This window comes from Caretta caretta, chromosome 3, assembly GCF_965140235.1.
Source record: "Caretta caretta isolate rCarCar2 chromosome 3, rCarCar1.hap1, whole genome shotgun sequence".
NCBI classification, from domain to species: domain Eukaryota; kingdom Metazoa; phylum Chordata; order Testudines; family Cheloniidae; genus Caretta; species Caretta caretta.
Window position 1 is genome coordinate 149,189,360 of NC_134208.1, and position 8,002 is coordinate 149,197,361.

Below are 8,002 nucleotides of genomic sequence, written 5' to 3' on the forward strand. Positions count from 1 at the left end.
CCCTGCGACTGATTCAGCTCTTAAACCAGTGTCATTTCATTGACTTCAGTGGGGTTACTCCTGATTTACCCTGGCATCAGTGAAGACGTTTATTTTTCTGTTTTGTATAGGTCAGGTTGAGACTGCATCTTCCCATCAGGGAATAGGGAGTCCATTGTATGTGTTCCAGATATTTGTCAGTTTCATTAGTGGAGATCTGTTTCTCAGGGAGAGCAGAGTGGAAGGGTGATGCATTCATTTCAGCACCTGTCTGCTTTCCATGCAGTTTGGTGGTACTGTTGCAAAGTATGATGTACAGGGTGAATGGACAGAACAGCATCACTGGATTCCTTCTCTGCGTTCATGGCTTTCTTTTGTTTGCATTAGTTAGGAAATGATTGGACTAATGGTGCACTCTGCACTTTTGCCCAAACACCGGACAATGTTCAGTCTATGCAAGTGCAGTCCCCACTTTGCTTTGACTAGAATATACACATACTGTATAAGGTCCAAACCCTCCCACTTTCCTGGAACATGCATTTATTGATAACTTATAGATCAGCTTAATTTGTCCAGGCACCCCTCCTCCCACCCCGAGTGGAGTTTGGCTGTTCCTAAAGGTTTCCTGTGGGACCTCTGTGTTCTAGACCCTAAATCCCTCTGCCTTTGAAAGAGATTCGAAGGGTCTTTTTGTTCTGAGTTTGTACAGCACCTAGCACGGTGGGGGTCCGGCTCCATGAGTAGGTCCTGCTCCATGACTGGGGCTCCTAGTCACTATAGGACTATAAATAAATAAATAAATAATAACAAAATTACTCTCATATATCTTGGTTGGAGCTAAGTGAAATCTACTTATTGACATGATTCAGCAGTAATTACATGGTGCCTTCATTGATTCACAGATGTTAAGATGAAATGGGACCATTAGATCATCTAGTCTGTACCACACAGGCCATAAAACCTCATCCAGTTACCTCTGTATGAAGCCCATAATCGTAATTGTTTAGCTAAAGCATCTCTTCCAGAAAGGTACCCGGTCTTGGTTTGAAGACATCCAGAGATGGAGAATCCACCACTTGCCTTGGTAGTTTGTTCCAGAGGTTAATCACCCTCACTGTTAAAAATTGTGCCTTATTCTTAATTTGTATTTGTCTGGCTTTATCTTCCAGCCAATGGTTCTTATTATGCCTTTCTCTGCTAGATTAAAGAGCCCTTTGGTACCTGGTATTTTCTTCCTGTGAAGGTATTTATACATAATCATGTTATCCCCTGATTTTCTTTCTGATAAATTTAACAGATTGAGTTTCTTAAACCTCTCGCTGTCACATATTTTCTCAACCCTTGAGTCATGTTTGTGGCTCTTTCCTGTACCGGCTCCAATTTTTCAACATCCTTGAAATCCTGCAGGGTTCAAGCACCTGATAATCAGCTGACTCAACAGAGAAGCCTTTCATCCTTATACAGGGCCCTAGCATCTTATATGCATGCCATATCCTTAATCCCCGAACAGTTATGTAGACTGAAGTCTGGTACAAGGCTTGGTTGTCTTTTCCTGTGCCGACTGATTTGAGTCTGCCTCTTCCTCAGCCTCACTCTGCAATAACCTCAGGCACAGTATCTCAACAACCCACTTGAATGAATTTTCATTGAGGCTTCTTCAGTCACCAGGCAGGTTTGTTTTGGTCCCTGAACAGATGTACATGCACTTTCCTATCACTGCAGCCCTTCTCAAACTATCACATCAGGGAACCTTTAGCAGCTAAAGTTGCAAGACTGGCTCCTGAGGCAGCGAGCTATTCCTCAAGGCTTCCGTGACCTATTTCTCAAGGCTTTCGTATGCATTTAGGGGCTCTTGTGTGAAAATCAGGGAGCATAATAAAGCCTTGGAGGACTTCATGGCTTCTCAGAATCATCCCTATCTGTGGGTGTGACTGAGCATGCCCAGGGCCTCTGCGCCATTTACAGTTACTAACAAGGCCTCTTTCCTCATTGGCCCCATATCCATTGCTATCTTGTGCAGGGAAACATGTACCAGACCAGCTCATATTACACAACCTCCTAGGTTAAGAGACAATCCTAAACTATCTCCAGACACAAGCCCTGATTCAGGAACCATCCCTATCCAGGACACAGCTTAGACAACACACGCTTAGCTTTAAGCATGTGCATAGGTCCCATCAAAGTCAAAGGGCGTGAAGCACTTGCTTAATTGCTTTTTTGCTTTCCCCAACTGGGGCCATAGTGAGCACAGTTTTGCTCCACCCTTGCTAGTAGACATTTCTATTAAAAGCAACCCATTTTTGCCAGTCTTTTTAGTGCGTGCTTGAAACAGGGTTCATTGCACAGCAAACCCTGCTGCATATGTTGCTCCCAGGGTTCCTCCACATTGCCGCCAGACCTTAATTCAGGAGTGGTCTTTCTGACAGCCTGCTTTATTAGCTGTGTCACGTAGACAACAAGTGCCTCAGATGGTGCTAGTGGCTTGTTTGCGCTGCTCCCCAGCTAACTGGCTGCTGGGAGCATTCAAGCTTTCTTCAATAACACCCGTAGGTGCTGGAATTAGGGGTGCTGGGAATGCTGCCACACCCTCTGACTTGAAGTGGTTTCCACCATATCCAGGGTTTACAGTTTGGTTCAATGGCTCTCAGCATCCCCACTATACAAATTGTTCCAGCACTCCTGGTAACTGTGTGTTACAGTATTCTCCCTGGGGTGCTCTCCTACCCAGCCTCTCTTGGTGCTACGTGTGACAGTGGAGGATTGCCAGGTAAGCACCAACCATAGTGAAAGCAAGTACTGTGGAAAGGAAAAAGCACAGAGAAAAGTCTCATGGACTTTTTGGGTGAGGAATAACGAAAAGAGAGACAGGGGAAAATGAGTTATGAATAGCTGAAAAAAGTCAGCTGATTGAAATACGCAGGGAGAGGCAGCTCAACGCTGGGGAGCTGGACTAAGGCACAGCTAGTCAACTTGCTCTGTTCTGAGGACCAGAAAAGGAATGATGATCCAGGGTGGCATGGGACAGTCAGACCACTGGCAGAAGTGGGGGTGAGTGGAAGTCTTGGAGATACTTTCCGAGAACTTAAGGAAGCAGGGAGGAGGCTGAAAGAGACAGAAGCTCCATCTAGATAGAGCGCACCAAGGCAACAGGGATCATGGACAAATGGACATTTAACGCAAGAGAGGCTGCAGCTGGAGAGAGACAGAATGAGTCTGGAAACTCAGCTGCTGGCAGACCTGGAAAAGCAGCGTCAGCATGAGGAGAGACAGAAGAAGAAACTGCAACAGCACAAGGAGAAAGAGAAGGACGAGCATTGTCAGTAACAGCTATATATGGAAAGACTGCACCAACAAAACCCTAATCTGGTAGGTGGAGCCAGACCCCATGAACCTGTCCCAGGAATAGATTCCAAATTATTGCCTTACTTTAGGAAAGGGGACAACATGGCTGTGTTTTGAAATGGGGTTTGAATTGAACCAGGTGGGGTAGGAGGACATGGTATGGTATCTGTCTCCACTACTGTCAAGGACAAAGGCCTTAGACATTTTTACCCATATGGACAGAGAGGACCGTCAAGATTATGGGCTGTGTAAATAAGCTTTGTTGCAAAAGTTTAACTGACTCCTGAAATATAGAGGAAGAAGTTTTGGGGAGTTTAGTAAAAAGGGGATATGAGTTATGCTCAGATGTCAACCCAAATTAGGGGTTGCATAAGAAAATGGGGAATTGGTTGGGGGATTACCATGGGTGATAAGGCCTAAGAATTAATAGTTTAGAACAATTCTATAAACTCTGTTACTCTGACAGAAAAAAATCACTGCTGACAGAAAAAGATCCTACAAATGTAACCATAGTTAGGACACTGGCAGACCATTATGTGAATACTTGGCCTGTGTTTGATAGAAAATCTAATAGGAATGAAATGGGATCAGAGAACAGCGATTGGGCCCAAGTTGAGACCCACACCCAACGTGGAGGGAAACCACCTCCAAGATGCCCCAGGACGAGTGGGGAAAAGCAGTATCTCATTTATAGCTAGGTAGGTCACTTTGTCCAGGATTGTCCACTCCACCCACTAAGGCCCCATGAAGTGCTGGAAAGGCCATGGCACTCCAACCTCACAGAATTAACTTTGGAGGGCGTCACACAGCTGGTCCACCAATGGCATATGATGTTCATGCCAAGCTCTTCACACTCCAAACCACCTGCTGCCCGCTGCCCGCTCCAGCATGCAGACCAAGCTGATCCCCAATGGCAGGTGGTAGACAGTGGGGAGACATTTGCTGGATGGAGAGACACTGGGACTGCTAGGACAATAGTTAAACGCCATGTCATAAAACCCCATCAAATGCCCCAGGGTGTGAAATGTGGGTAAAAGTTCCCGGTGTCAAAGCTTTTGCTCTACCTACAGCACCGATTCCTATACAGACCCAGGAAGGGTCAGGCATGCTAGTTGCAGGCGTGCTAGCAGACAGTCAATATCCTTTGCTACTGTGGGACTATTATGACTTTGAAGGCAAAAGGGGGTGAAGCAGGACCCTTCAGTGAGCTCCAAACCTGCAAAGCGCTGTTAGCCGACATGCAAATGGAGTATTTGACAAGGAGGAGGTGGTTGTGTCATCCCTGCCAGAATGAGAGAGGAAACACTGTTGCGCTCAAGTTACGCCCCCAGCACATGAGACCAAATACCAGGGATTGAGGGAAGAGAAGATGAGACAACCTCTTGCTCAGGGGAGCTAGGAGTCTTATGGACTTAAAGGGAAATTCTCTAAGTCCTGATGTCCAGGCCAGGAAAATAAGGTCTCTTCCCTCCCATACCTGGGAACCAGAGACAGTACACAGCCTGGTGATGGCAGTGTCTCCAGCCAAAGATGGGGACAATGAGGCGGCTGCAGTGTGCTGCCAAGTCTATGACACATGCCCTATGGTGGGAAATTCTCAAGTGAAATGAATGCCAGCTACCTGGGAGCTGACGGAGGTAACTACAGGCAAAAAGAAAGGGGAATTTCCCTCCCAAGTCTGTGATGCCTGATGGTCCGTGAAAATGTGAAGGACCCTGAGTCTGATGGGGGAAGAACTGCTGCGCACCTTGACTCAATGTGTGGGGATCAAAAGGCCAACCCAGTGGGATGGGGGCTCAATATTCTTCCCCCTCCCCTCAGAGAAGCTGAGGTCAGGCCACAGGGATGCCCAGGCCCCCACCTTGAAGGAGGTGGGGCAGAGAAAGGAATTTGGGTATGGGGGAGGTTTGAAAAATCTCCCTTGCCCAATTCCTATGCTGTTAAGCACAGTGGACAGTAGTTCTCAACCTGCGGCCCAATCAGCACACAGCGACGGCTCATGTGACATCCTCAGGGCCACACAGGTAGTATATATATTGTGTGGCTGCGGCCCACATAACACACACAGAGCTGCATATGCAGCCCACAGTGGTAAATAAGCTGAGAACCACTGAACTAAGAGCTGCGTTGCAGGGAGCCAGCCTTGCCTTAGTTCTCTCTTTTGTCCAAAGAGTTGCTTCCTGGAATACTCCAAAGAGGGGGTGGGGAATTTTCGACCGACATGTTAAGGGACAATGGGACAGCTCACACGCTCCCTAGGAACTGGATGGGAGGTGGGAGTAGGACTCAAGTTCACACCCAAAGGTTTTGGGATGACAGGAATAAAAGGGGGCACCTAAGAGAGCTCCCCCTACAGATCTGCCCCATATGTTCTAAAGAGAGAAATTACATGAATGATGTATGTCAGCTTGTTAGCAGAATGTTTATTATATGAGAAGTAGAAATGTGAAATTCTGAAAGGCAATGGCAGAAACACTACCCGGGGAATAAGCCGTGGGTTCCCCTAGGCTGCTGGTCACACACCTTAGTTACACTCACTTCTTAATGGGGAGATGTGACAGATATGGCAACCACATGCAGTATCTTTGGGGGAACATACTGTATGTGGTTTCTGTATCACTGTGGACCAGGGACTGTATATAGGATTGTGTTCAAGTCCATGGGGAAGGGTTACCACAGCTCCTCCTAGAACCAAAAATGGGGAAGGAGCTGTTGAGGTGAATCATTTAGGTTGTAAACACCTCCAGAGACATACCACCCCTGTGGAGGCTTGCATACAGCAGTTCAAACTGGGTTTTTCAGAGACCAAAAGCCAAAGAAAGGGCTTTTGTCATAAAAAGGCGGTGGTTAAATTAACTCCAGGCCTTCTTTCTGATGCAGCAAACAAAAAGGACCTTCTGTTCCAGGGATGCTGTTAGAATGAAAGCCTTATTTAATACTTTATATTTCAAACACTTTAACTGTTTTTTCTTCTTTTTTGGTATCTTTAATAAAAGGTTAAAAGGAATGTAATGGTGTGTTTGCCATGGCACTAAGCAGGCTGAGGTCTCTGTATACCAAGCCCTGGATCAGTTTAACATTGTTTAATGCTGGAGAATGACTGAGTTATGTTAACATCTTTGGCCCATATATTCCATCTAACTTTGGCCCATATATTCCATCTAACTGTGACCTCTGGTGAGCTTTTAGCATGTGAACAGGAACTTTAATTGTTTTTTATGTTTTCTCTGGAATGCTTTTACCTCAAAAATAAATGTGCTTGCTTAGAAAGAGCTATGTGGTAACTTGTAACTGCTGGAAATACACTATTCATAGCCCTTGGAGAGAAAGCAATGACCAGGCACTGGCCGCAAGGCAGACTGGCTTGCTGTGGATATCATCGTGTAAGGCAGGGAAATGCTGAGCCTTAAAACGCCCTGGTCAGAAGGGAGAGAGAAAAGAGTCTCTGTTAACAGAAAGCGATGGCAGGAGACTTGACTGGGAACTCCTGGAGATGACCAGGAAGGGGGAGGGTGGGAAGAATGCAGCTGTAGTTACTCTGAAACTATGACATCATGCATTGCTCTTTTCTTAAGGAGACACTTTCCTGTTATTAGCTCTGGGTATAAGACTGTTATCACAGTAGGATGTAGTCTATTGTGTGGTTTGGCACCAGCAGTGGGACACTGTTATTAAAGTGTAACATATGCTTTGTTGAACATTATTGTACCTAGAGAATAAGGATATTGTTGTTACCTAATACACACCCTGTTTTGTTATCACACCAGGGGGATGAATTTTAACTAATGCACACCCTGTTGTATGTTATAGCATTCAAGGCATAAAGATTTTATGGCATTATAACACACGCTATGGCCTGTTGTGTGTTATCACATCAGACACCAGGGGCTGTTATAAAGGCATGATATCATGCAAACTGAACTGTGCGTTGCTGTGCCTGGGGTGTGAGGCTGTTATAATGGCATAACATAACACAGGCTGTTCTGTGCTGTAGCTGTAGCTGCTATAGAGGGGTAATACACCGTACGTCATGCGCTACTGCACCGGGGGCACCGCGCTATTACAGGGTAACACGCATGCTGTGGTGTGCCCCGTGTTAGCTGAACTGGTCTGCTCTTTCTCTGCCAGTAACATGTCTCTTGCAGGAAAGTAGGAGATTATTAATGTCTTCGGTGTCTGTAAAGTTCCTTACGGCTTAATTCCTTCTCTGAATTTTCCATTTCTTATGTAAGGAAGTTAAAGCAGAAATGGGGGAGGAGGTGATTCAGCTCTGTGTGGGAGGGGAACTTGGACGCAAAGCCAGAGACTCTGGCACTGACTGCAGAGCAGTGGAGAGACATGCTGTGGGGTAAGAAGCCAACCTGCACAGGTTTTCCTCACTGCTCTGGCTTTGAGGGTTTTCCATGTGTTGCCTGGAGGTGAGCTACAGCCCAGAGGGACTCTGGCAAAGCCTAAGACAGAGCTTTCATCACAAATAAGTCATTATGCATTTCATAAAGAATGAGACAAAGTGAAAGGGCTCAGGAGCCGGCACACCAGGTTCCTCATCTAGAGGGGAGATCTTGGCTGAGTTCCCAGCCACCACATGGACCTAAAAAGCCATGAGTAGAGTAGATGGATCACTTATAGCCACGAATGCATCCTGTGAATTTAGCCTCTTTTAATGATTGCAGATTGTCCA